Below are 12,852 nucleotides of genomic sequence, written 5' to 3'. Positions count from 1 at the left end.
TCCTGTTATTTTCTAAGGACTTTACGTTTCATTTTAAAGAAAAAGCCAATGCTAGAACTATAAATACTCACATGCCAGAAACCAAATAATATCCTACAGGGACCCCGGGGGGAAGCTGGGCAGGGAGAGGTTGCAGAATGAGTCAGAGATGCCAGAGCAAAAACCCAGGAAGTTTCGAATGGTGGGATGGGCGCAAACAGAATGTATGGAAAGACTTCCAGCCAAAATCACAGATCTCAGCAGGGAGAAAGGGGAGATTCCTAGAAGGATGCCACCAACCACAGTGTAAAAGTTTGGAATCTAAACCACAAGCCGGTCCCAGGGTTGGAATTCCTCCTACCAGAGACCCCTTGCCTGGCCTCTGAAGTTTCCAAGCTTTTGACAAGATAAGCCCAGGAAATCTGGGGCCCAGCCAGACCAGAGTGATCACTAACCTCCAAAACTCATCCAGGCCTCAGTTTCCTCACCTTTAGAAAAAGAATGTCTCACAGGAGAGGGTTTTTGTGAGAAAACTAGGTCATGCGCACTGAGGAAATCTGGGATCGCCCAGCGTGTCACTGCAGCATCCACTGGGTGTTAACGGTTCGTGCCACCCAAGCTACCCTGAAGAAGGGAGGTGAGGGACCGAGCTTGGCAGCATTCATGCTCTTTGATATCCCCATCATCAGCTTTGCAAGACTGTCGCCGTGTTTCCGTTCTTGACTGAGAAGGACATCAGTCATTGCTGCCAAGTTCAGCACTACACAACAGCGTAAATATACACAAGCGCGTAAATAGGAGTGGCCTTAGTGAACCAAAACCTGTGTCTTGGAAAATAACAGAACAGTCCATGGTACCAACTCCAAGACTCACCAGAATATTCACACACTTTCAGAAATACTTCCCAGGACAGGTGCTATGTGGTAATCCCAATGTACAAATCTAATTTTAATTCAGAATACCCCCATGTACACAGAGCTACCATTTCTTTCGATTTACTTAAAAATCACAGAGAACTGTTCATTCAAAAGCAAACATATGTGTAATGTAAAAGCTCAAATGAAGGATATCTCACTTACCAAGGGGTAGACTTTCTCGCAAACAGCACGCTATTATCCCCTCACCTCCTCCTGCCAATAAATCCAAAGAAAATAACCCAATTTTCTTAATGGTTCTCAGCTAAAGTCAGACAAGTTAGAGCTCGATAATCTATCTGTGGGCCTCCCCAAAAGAGGCAAATTCATCCACAAAGGGTAAGGGAATTGTGGGTTGAAGAGAAGGATAGAGCTCTTGGAAATAACCCAACCCACCTGTTGAGTGAATTCCCCAAGGAACGGTCAATTAGGAAACAAAGTAAGGTGACATCCCCTAGGTTCGGTCCCTCTCTGTACCTCATTTTGGTCAGTGAACGAGCCACAATTTAAAGACTTCAGGATTCAGACTCAGTATACACGGAGTATGAGTTAAATCAGGGAAGGTTATCTACCCATATCGCATACTGTCAAAGAAGAAAGTACTGGTGTGGACACAAGCCTTCATCAGTACAGAATTGAATGCTCAATGAATCTACCCATCCTGTAAGGCTAAGGCAGACCCCAAATTGTCTGTCCCCGCCCACCCATACTGTCCACGGGGAGAGGCTTTTAAAGGTCAAAGGTGGGCAAGCTCATCAGAGATTATTATCTTTGGCTGAAGCTCAGCTTCTTGTTCATAGCACCCCAAGGTTTTCCACTGTCGGCTGCTACCTCTAACCTGGAAGGCAGAGATGGTAATCAAGCTTTTGCTCAGAAAAACTGGGCTGTCACCTTGCCTGTCAGCTTGAGGTTTACAGCTTCACTCAGATGGGTTCTGGGAAGCACCTGGTCCCAATCAACCCCATGTGTCACGCTTATGATAACACAATATACAGATGTCACTCACCTCCGTGTTTTCCAAAGGCGAAATCCGTCTTCAACCAAGAATTTCCCAGGCCGCTCCTAAAGATATGGTTTATATATGTGTAAACAGAAATTAAATGTGCAGTTTTATGTGAATGAAGAGAAAGCAGACAGTGGGGAATGGTTCTCCTGCTGAACATAAATAATGTTTGTTTAAGCAGAATGTTCAGGAGGGCCTGAGAGACTGTGCGGTCAGCATCCAGACCAGAAAGCATGCCTCGGAAACCTGCCTCCTTTTCCAAGATGACATAAACAGCCCTCCTCGGGGCCTTTGTGATGGCCAGGGTTGACCTTGTTACAAATCCCATAAAGGAAGGAAGACAAGCTGTGAACAACTTAGTTACCAAGTGAGCAACTCCAGGAAATACTTAACAGGCAGGGCAGGGGGCGTGCTGATGGAATGTGTCATTGGACTTGATTTTCTGCTCCCCAATCCTCACCATCATTTCTTTAAATAACAATGAAGGGGCCAGGAAATGACTTAGCTGAGGTCACTGAAGGATGACGAAGTTGTTCGGTCCATCATTTAGGAAATTCTGTCCTACAGCTGAAGCTCGGCATGTCACAGGCCCAGGGCCAGGGCCAGAGAAGGTGCCAAAATGATGGGCCAGTCACAGTCAAGCTGAATGTCTTCACTTGCACAAGCCCTTCCTATTAGAATGGAGATACAGTAAAGACCTGACAGCAAGCCCTCCATGATTTGAATCCTCCACTCCCTCTGCAATGGGAAGGTCTAGCCTCAGCACCAAGGTCTTGCTGAGATGGATAATAACCAAGTCCTCATCTGGTCCTAGTGGACCTCAGTCTACCTCCCACCCACCCCCTCCAGATAAGCCTTTATCCCATCTCCTCTCCTCTCCTCCCTGATTTCTCTTCCTATCACTTAACTTCCTCTTCCCTAAGCACCAATCCTGAGCTGGGCCCAATCTGGACCCTGGAGACATGAGGGTGGAAAGCCAAGTCCCTGCTTTCAGGGAGCTCAGAGTCCAGTCAGGAAAGCAGATGCATCTCACCACAAATGCCAACATGTCCTACTCTATGAAGTCCCAAGTTTGGGAGGATCTCCAGCTCAGTTTTCTTCCTCATTTGGTTCTTTCCACAGTCAGTGCCCAGGGATGGCTCCTTCCATTCCTCATCCTCTCTCAGCAGGACTTTGCAAAGGTATCCTGACAGAATAAATCTACTCTCGCCCACTCTCTCCTCCAGTCCACTCCCCACACTGTCGCTAGAACTATTGTTATACTGCCTGCAAAGACATCAGTGTAAACTGAGGCATACGTGTAAAATTATCTTAAATCTACACCTCAGAGACAGTTAGCTCACACTGAATTACCCCGTCATAAATCCACCCTCCAAAAGTGATCACTGCAAGCCTTATCAAATACAATTATCTAAGTCTGCAACAGAGGGTTTGTTCATTACAATGAAGTTCGTTAATTACACACCAGTGAAATGAGTCGTTCTGAAGGTCTGGAAAGCCTACCCGGCACCAGCGCCCCTGTGAAAACCAGTTGAAGAATCCGGCAAATCCAACAGCCTAGAGCCCCAAGTCTAGAGCTGGCTTTGGTTCCGTGCCTGCCCCCACCTGGCTTAGTTTGCTAGATTTGACTAGAGATATTTTGGGTTACACCCCTCGAGTAACAGGCAGAGTGCCTAAGGTTGGACAAAAGGACTTGAGTTCAAAGAGCAGGTTATAGGACTGTGTTGGGCCAGTGTGCTAACTTTTATGCCTGTGCCACAATTAGGGCTGGGATTGTTTTTGGTAAAACACACCACCTTAGGGAGTGAGGCTGCGTAAGTGGAGACAGAGTTCCAGCCTCTCTCCATGGAGCAACCCACTTTGCCAAGATAACCCAGAAATCCGTGATTAGTCAAAAAGACTTAAATCCACCCACAAAGAGATCGTCTCAAAAGATGGTTTGGGTTATACCAGCCCTCGATTTCAAAACCTTGCACGTCTTCCCACTGGTGTCAGGATAAGGAACGGACTCCTTAAAATGTTCTGAGGTGCCCTGTAACTTCATCTCTGGTCACTGGCTCGGGGCGATCGGCCTCAGTTCCTTGAAAGCCCCATGATTCATTCCCTTTCCCCTTCTCACCTTCCCAGAAGCCCTAGAATACCAGCCAGTACACCCACCACCACCTGCTCTCTCCTTGTGAGGTCTTTCCTGGGACCCAATACAGGCAAACATGGAGGCTATAAAATGTGTCCATCAGGCTTCCTCAAGATTGCTGCACTTAACAACTTTTTCCCCCGCTGCCCTGCAGCAAAGCTGGGAAGCTGGGCCCCGCAGCTCTTTGACAGCCCAGAGAGATGGATAGAGCCTGAGACCCAAAGTCAATGTCAAAGGCAGGGAATCCTGTGTTCACAAAGCTCTCTCCCCACCCCAGCTCTCTTTTCTTCCCTCATGGCACATATCCACTTATTATAGGGCCAGGTTTGGATTTGTGGCAGAAAAATAGAATAAAATTACAATTATTTATACTATCCCCTCCACTTTTTTTTATTACTAAAGTATAATTGACACACATTTTATTAGTTTCAAGGGTACAACACAGTGATGCAACAATTCTATATATTACTCAGTGCTCACCATGATACATGCAGTCACCATCCATCACCATGAAATGTTATCACAGTATTATTGACTATGCGCTGTTTTATCTCTGTGACCTATTTAATGTATAACCGGAAGTTTGTACCTCTTAATCACCTTTATTTCACCCATCCCCCCACTGACCTCCCCTCCAGCAACCACCAGTTTTTCTCTGTATTTAAGAATCTGTCTGTTGGGTTCTTTTGTCGTTTAGATTCCACGTATGAGGGAAATCATATGGTATTTGTTTTTCTCTGACTTATTTCTCTTAGCATAATACCTTTTAGGTCCATCCATGTTGTCACAAATGACAAGATCTCACGCTTTTATGGCTGAATAATATTCACCCATTGTGTGTGTGTGTGTGTGTACACACACACACACATATACACCACATCTTTATTCATTAATCAGTGGACACTTGGGTTACTTCCTTATCTTGACTACTGCAGATAATGCTCCACTAAACATAGAGGTGCATAAATGATCAATCTAGGACAAAGGAGGCAAGAATATACAATGGAGAAAAGAGGGTCTCTTCAGTAAAGAGTGCTGAAACAACTGATGAGCTACAAGCAAACTGAAACTGAACCACTTTCTCACACCACCCACAAAAATAAAGCAAAATGGATTAAAGACCTAAACTTGAGATCCGAAACCATAAAAATCCTAAAAGAAAACATAAGCAGTAATCTCGTGGGCTTAGCAACATATTTATGCACATGCCACCTCGGGCAAGGGAAACAAAAACAAAAAAAACTGTTGGAACCAAAATAAAAAGCTTTTGCACAGCAAAAGGAAACCGTCAACAAAACAGAAAGGCAACGTAGTGAATGAGAGAAGATATTTGCGAGTTATATCCAACAAGATGTTAATATCAAAATATATTTTAAAAATCTGTATGACACACACAGAAAAATCTGATTAAAAAATGGACAGAGAACCTGAATAGACATTTTTTTCCAAAGACATCCCAGTGTCTAACAGACACATGATAAAATGCTCAACATTACGAGTCTCTGGGGAAACACACATCAAAACCACAGAGATCACCCCACATCTGTCAGAATGGCCAGTATTAAAAAGACAAGAAATGGAGGCGCTGGGTGGCTCAGTTGATCGAGCATCTACCTTTGGCTCAGGTCATGACTTCAGGGTCCTGAGATCGAGCCCCGCATCAGGCTCCCTGCTCAGCGGGGAATCTTCTTCTCCTCCTCCCTCTGCCTGCCCCTCACTCTCCCACTCGTGTTGGCGAGGATGTGAAGATAAAAAAACCCTTGTGCACTGTTGGTGGGAACACAAATTAGTGCAACCACTGTGGAAACAGTATGGAGTTTCCTCAAAATATTAAAGAAATACCATATGAGGGGCGCCTGGGTGGCTCAGTGGTTTAAGCTGCTGCCTTCAGCTCAGGTCATGATCCCAGGGTCCTGGGATCAAGCCCCACACATTGTGCTCTCTGCTCAGCAGGGAGCCTGCTTCCTCCACCCCCTGCCCCCCCCCCCCCGCCTGTCTCTGTGCCTACTTGTGATCTCGGTCTGTCAAATAAATAAATAAAATCATTTTAAAAAAGTACCCTATGATTCAGTAATTCTATTTCTGGGTATTTACCCAAAGAAAATGAAAACACTTATTTGAAAAGATACATATAATATCCATTCTTCTAACCAGATTCCCAAAACAATGATCTTTTGTTCTGCTGAAATGATGGTGGGTAGGAATACACAAGAAAGTGACCAAGAAAAGTTAAACTGTATGATGTGATAAAAGGACAGAGATATCCTGAGGGAGAAGACGTGAATGACTGTGGCTGGAGATACTGGGGAAGGGAGAGGGGAGGGAGGGAAGGCAAGGCAGGCCACAGTCTCAAGGAAGCCATGCTCACCCTCCAAGCGGACTCCTGCCTTCCTCCTCCTCCCTCAAAACACTCAGCACAAGAACAGTGATGTGTCTAATCCTGGTGCCTGGAACCCTAACTTCCAGAAATCCATCCCTATATACTTAAGACCCCTTTCTCCCTATGGGTCATAGTGCAGAAAAGGGAAACAGAGGAAAAGTTTCTAGAAATCGCAGGATGCTCTGGGCACCTCTTCCCAGGGACCACATGGAAACCAGGCACTAAGTGGAAGGGCCAGGCCAGTCCCAGTGCAGAGCCTCCTAAGAAACCCTACTACACACCTCACTTCTCAGTAGGAAGCCTGCTGAGTCATCCAGCCTTCAGATGTCCCCCCAAGACTCCCCAAACTCTGTCCTCCTTGTCTCTGCCACCCAAGTTTCTGGAGTCATGCTTGATTCCCACTTCCTCTCACCACACCTCCAGTCAGCAACTCCTTGTGGCCTGCCTTCAGAACAAGCCTTTTCTCATCAGCCCCCTTCCACGGCCCAGTGCGGGCTGTCTCACCCTCTAGGCAGTAAGCTTCCTGCCAGGCCCCCCACTGGGGGGGGGGGCTTGTCACAGCAGACTGGGGACCACAGGGATGGTGAAAGCATATACCAGATCTGGGCACTTCTCAGTTGCAAACTTCACATTGGCCCCCTTGGAGTAAGAGCCAAACTCCCGGCCGTGGTCCCCACAGCCCTCACAGAAATATGCCCACCTCAGAGCCTTCCCTCTGTGCGTTCCCTGAGGTCATCTCCTCCTTCAGGGCAGCCCACCATCCTGAAGACCAGAGCTAAGACAGGCCTTATGGGGGACAGGAGGAGGAGGAGACACGTAAGATGGGACGTGCGGAAGAAGAGGACTGGGTTTTGAAGTCACTCACCCTCGGCGGGGGGATGGCTTGGATGGGGTAATGGAACATAAAAGCCAGGGAGATGCTGGAAAGCACCTGAGGACCATCTGGGCAGGTCCCAGGGAGGTGCCCCCGGAACAAGAGCTTAGTGAGAACCACAGCAGGCCCAGAAGTCTGGAAAAGGGCCCTATGACAGCCTCGAGTCAGATGGGCCCCCAGGGCGGACGGCAAAGGTAAGAGGCACAGCATCTCCAGACCTGCAGAACCCTCAAAAGCTTGGTAACCGAGAGGTAAAACCTCCCTAAATCCCACCATTTGAGAGATTATAGTAAAACAAACACAACACATGAGACTGCATGTTACCAGATCACCAGATGAAAATACCTGTTTCCTGGAAAAAGCCCAAGGGATCTTTTTCCTATAATAAAGAAAATCTAGTCTTAATATGATTATTTCTAACAAAGAACTGAAAAATGTAAAGGTCCCTTCGGGGCACCTGGGTGGCTCAGTCAGTCGAGCATCCGACTCTTGATTTTGGCTCAGGTCGCCATCTCAGGGTTGTGGGATGGAGCCCCACATCAGGCTCAAGCTGGGTGTGAAGCCTGCTTATGATTCGCTCTCCTCTGCCCTTCCCTCACCACTAGGGCACAAACGCTTAAAAAAAAAAAAATTAAAGATCCCTTCAAATACCCTTCAGCTCCTGGATATCATCATTTGTTCTCACCTATTAGTCTTGTCAGTAAGCAAGCATTGTGTAAAGAAATCCTATTAGAGGGGCGCCTGGGTGGCTCAGTGGGTTAAAGCCTCTGCCTTCGGCTGAGGTCATGATCTCAGGGTCCTGGGATCGAGCCCCGAGTCGGGCTCTCTGCTCGGCAGGGAACCCGCTTCCCCCTCTCTCTCTGCCTGCCTCTCTGCCTACTTGTGATCTCTGTCAAATAAATAAAATCTTAAAAAAAAAAAAAAAAGTCCTATTGGAACCCAAACAATATTTTTGTAGCTCTTTGCGTGTATCCAGAAGCAATTAGCAAGAAGTCTGAGCTCTGAGCACAAGGGGCAGCGGGGAATCCCTCGCACACATACAGTTCCCATTCCCCGAGCTCAGACACCTGTACACTGCACAGCCCTCGAAAGGCATTTGAAATTAACTCCTTACTCTTGACATCAACAGCCTCCTGCCTCTCTCTGGCCTTCCCCTCCTTTCAGATCCCCGGCGGCCTTCTAATGTTCACCCACCTTGTTCTACAAATGTCATTTCCTCCACTGCCCCAAGTTACTTCTCCTGCCTGAGCCCCCGTTTCCCACCCAAGCCGGGGGATGACGACAAGAGCCGGGGGCAGGTGTGGATGCTAGGAGAGGTCCTGTGCTGTTGCTCTCACAGCTCGACAGCGCTCCACGCCAGACAGAACACTCGTGTCCACTGTCTGGTAAATGAACTTTCCCAGGCTCCCTGTGCACTGCACTCGGGCAGTGCTAGAACCTCCCATCTATCATGAAGCCAAACAATTTCAACGGTCAGCGACCCCGATGTTTCAACACTTAAGAGTTGACCCTGTGGCATGGCAGGATGGACTAAGGTTCGTAAATCATCAGAGAAAGGTTCAACCACATGTGTGCATGCATACATATTTTATTGTATTCTAAACATATTCAAGAAAAACGTATGATGAGCACTTGGCAGGGTTTCCCCATGTGTGTTCCAACAGGTTTTACACAATAAAAGGGCTCTATTGTCCGAGTTGGAAACGGTTGTTTCTGCCAGCTCAGCATTCATCCCTCCCCTTGCCAGGAAATTATCCCTCGGCTTCCTCTGGGGACCCATCCCTTCCCAAGCCCTCCCACAGTTCCTGTAGTCTGCATGGGGTTGACCTCACCCATACACACTACTCAGTCTAGGGGTGGACCCTGATTCAACCCTGGACAAGGAGGATTTTCTTCCTCCCTGGCCATGGCAATCAGTTCAGGGATCAGCGGGAGACTCGAGCCAGGCAACAGAGACTCATGTCAGAGATTTTTACTGGAACCACTGGAAGGGAGAAGCCCTTTGCCTAAAAGGATGTTATAAGCTTCAAATTGTTAAAAGCACCACACGCAAAAGGCCTAAGAAGGCAGTAGAGAAGAAAATAAAGCAAACGATGAAGACCGAGCACCCATCACATCTCCTTCAAGCTCCTGGATCCAGCTGTGTCTGAATCCCACAGATAAAGCCTTAGATTGTTCAATTGCCTGAATCAAAAAATTCCTTTTTTTGCTGGAGGACTTGTAATCATAAGAATGCAATTCACGTACTGGATTATACGGAGTGGAACAAGTTTCCTACACTGTAAGCTTTCACAGAGCCTTCAAAATATTATTATCCAGTACGAAGCTCAACAGGGTGCTAGAACCTGCAGCTTCTCCCAAACTTCGGCAGCCAGCGCACTTTTTTTGAAGACCGTATCAGTTTCTATCCCATGGAAAACACCTTCAGAAAAGCTATTAGGTATTACCTGGAGGTTAACCTCCTATTCAAACACTCCAAAGCTCCATTCCCTTATAATTCTGGACAAATGAGACAAATAGAAATTCATTTACCCAACACTGTTGATGCATTTGCCCAGACTTTTAAAATGTAGGTGTAGAATTTATCATTTGTATTAAATTGGGCTCCTAAGCAAAAACTACCGTTGATTTTTCCAAACTTCATAAAATGTAGTGCAAGTGTGTATGTATGTACTTTTATTACTACTACTACGTTGGGGTCACAATTTCTGAGCTGCCCTACTTTTGAGTTCTACATTTTAAACCATTTTTTGGTCTCAAACTCCACTGCCAAGCTGTCCTGGCGGCTAGGTCTCTGGCTTGGAAGCAGAACCCCCTGCTGCTCTTCTGAGGACTAGCAAACCAGATAAGAGAAGCTCACTGGAAGGGTGTTTTAAAAAGAAGGAAGGGAGGGAGGGAGGGGAAGGAAGGAAGGAAAGAAAGAAAGGAAGGAAGGAAGAGGGAGGGAGGGAGGAAAGAGAGGAGGGAGGGAGGAAGGAAAAAACAGCAGAGTGGAGCCAATATGAGCAGAGTGAGCGCCAGGCTCAGGGGCGTGTCCTGCTTAAAGTACCGAGTTTCCATACATGAAACGCAGGTCAGGGATTTTGGCAACTCAAAGGCAGCATGTGTCCAGGCTCTGGCCTCAGTTTTGGACATGGAAGTTTCCAAATAACTGGCCTTCGATAACAGGAGGTGTTACAACCCTGAGCCAAACCAAGAGCCACTCCCAAATGATAGTAAGCACTGGACTCTGCTTAAGAACTTTAAAATGAAAAAGTGGGGTTTGTGGGGGGTTTAAGTCCATGAGAGAGCCTATCATCCCCAAAATTCCATTTCTTAGTTTATAAGTCATTCATTGGCAGAGATGCCAATTTTTCATCATTTTTCAAGCATTCCATCTGCCTATGTTTCTCAAGTCACTACTTGCCTGCTTCAAGGGTATTTGTGGGCTCCCCTGTTTCATGATCCCATGACATAAATTAGAAGGGGATCGGGGCAATGAGGGAGTGACCACGCTGCCCCCCTTGCCAGAGAATAGCCTTGGCCCTGGGGAGGTAGGTAGGGTGCTAGTGGGCAGGCAGGCTGGTTTGGGCACAAAAAAAGCCAAGAAAATCAGTGTTAAGATTCCATCACAGGGGGGCACCTGGCTAGCTCAGTGGGTTGAAGCCTCTGCCTTCAGCTCAGGTCATGATCCCAGGGTCCTAGGATCAAGCCCCACATCGGGCTCCCTGCTGGACAGGGATAGTGCTTCCCTTCCTCTCTCTCTGCGTGCCTCTCTGCCTACTTGTGATCTTTGTCTGTCAAATAAATAAAATCTTAAAAAAAAAAGATTCCATCACAGGTGTGGAAAGCTCCTGAATCCTTTTGGTTAATATAAACCTGGGCTTGCTGCCACACCCCAAGTCTTGACAAGAAAAACCCATCGGGACTTGTCGTGTTGGTGTCCAAAGATCCAGAGACAGGGACCAGGGGCACCTGTGATGCAGAAGTAGGACGTATAAAGCACAGCCCAGTCTAGCATTACCCTGATGCCTTCTCCAGAATCCAGAGCATATGTTCTGGAAGGTTTACAGGCTCCAGGCTCGTGTTGCACCCCCAACGTGGGGAGGAGCCAAGCACCTGCTCAGCCAGGCGTGTGGAAATTCCAAGCCTGCTTTGCCAAAGAAAACACCCCTGCTGCCTGCCACCACCACCACCCCCCCCCCCCCCCCGTATTCATGCTCAGAAGGGCCTCTTTCTTCCCGCTTCCAGGCTGCTGACCAGATGTGGGCTGGGCGGATGGCAGGGCAGGTCTGAGGAGCCAGGGGGCCATTTAATCTGCAACTAGAAGCTGTGCACACCCCCACTCGGCCGCTTACTTCCTCTTGGCAACCGCGCAACTGAAAGCACTTGGAGAGGAAGCTCCAAGTTCCTCTAGTTCCATAAAGATTCCTTCAGCTCATCTTTATGCCCCGAGCACCAGATCCCAAAAGGGGGCATCACTGTGGAAAGGTATGGGCGTGCCGATCCTATTGACTCGGATCTGTCGGTTTCATGCCTGCTTTAGAGGCAGAAGCTTGGAGTGGGGGAGAGGAGGACAGTGATCCTAACTAGTATGTTATTTCCAATATGTTCATGGCAGCGAGACAGCAGTGAAAAGTATTCTGAGGACACAGCATGAAAGCAAAACCATGAGACAGACTGTTTGCTCCCCCAGTCACCCCAGCGTGGAGCCTGGCACCGGCCAGGACGGCTCTTCCTCATGGCGCAACCAGGCTCTGGTCTCTGCTCAGTGACCTGCTGTCTCCGAGCCACCCCCACCCCAGACCCTCCCGCTCTGGGAAACTGCTGGTGTTACCTGAAAAGGGGAGGAGGGAGGATGAGTGAGGCCAAGGATGCAGGTGGGGGGAGCACCGTCTGATGCCATGGGCGCTGGCTTAGAAACAGCCTGTGGTTCAGAAGCAAGTGGCCCCCACCAGGGCCCCCACCACCTGAACACACAGGTTGACCTGGTACCTACGCCACACTGCCCAAGTTTGCCCTTCTGTCCACTCGGGGGCGGGGGGGATGTCGCCCTCTAGGTACACTGTCCAGTTTAGAAAATGCCCACAAAATTCCATTTTTGCTTTATCACCTTCACCTGGGTCCACCTACAGAGGTCAAGGGCAGCCTCCCTGTTGGTGCTGGTCTCCTTCCTGCCCCACTCACACACCCCACAGTAAACTATAATAAAGCAATAATGAAATTATCAAATGCTTTAGTGAGGAAGATGGGAGGAGGGTTGTCAGTGGACAAGGGGTTTCAGGAAAGGTGAAGGAGATGAGAAGGAGATGGGAGAATGAAGACTGAGAAACGCAGAAGGAAAGCCACGGTTTAGAACAAAACTGTCCCAAGAGCACTAGAGCTGAGAGGGAGCAGGCATGCACGGCAGAGCTCGGCTGGGGTTCAGGGTTGGAAACACCAGGTACCATAGAAAGCAGGGGACAGATGGTGCTAACAATGGCGATGGTATCTCCACCCTCCAGTCCCCGCCTGGCCTAGCATCTTAGATCCAACCAGAGAAAGGGAGGCTCATCCTTCAAGACATGGACCCTTGTGAACAGGCAAGAA

The 12,852-nt window shown here is 48.0% G+C and overlaps 1 long non-coding RNA gene across 1 annotated transcript in view; it reads right to left on the bottom strand.

Annotated features, from left to right (window-relative positions):
* The window catches only part of LOC123953416, a 44,013-nt gene extending 41,991 nt beyond the window's left edge, over window positions 1-2,022 (bottom strand). Inside the window, exons 1-2 of the long non-coding RNA XR_006820871.1 lie at window positions 1,900-2,022; window positions 1,059-1,109 (exon numbers count right to left, since the gene is read on the bottom strand). This is a non-coding gene — a long non-coding RNA (uncharacterized LOC123953416). The remainder of the gene's footprint in view (window positions 1-1,058; window positions 1,110-1,899) is intronic.
* Between the last annotated feature and the right edge of the window lie 10,830 nt (window positions 2,023-12,852).

The sequence above is a fragment of the Meles meles genome, chromosome 11 (assembly GCF_922984935.1).
Source record: "Meles meles chromosome 11, mMelMel3.1 paternal haplotype, whole genome shotgun sequence".
NCBI lineage: Eukaryota > Metazoa > Chordata > Mammalia > Carnivora > Mustelidae > Meles > Meles meles.
Note: the sequence above shows the minus strand (reverse complement) of the source record. Positions and strands in the feature narration are given on the sequence as shown.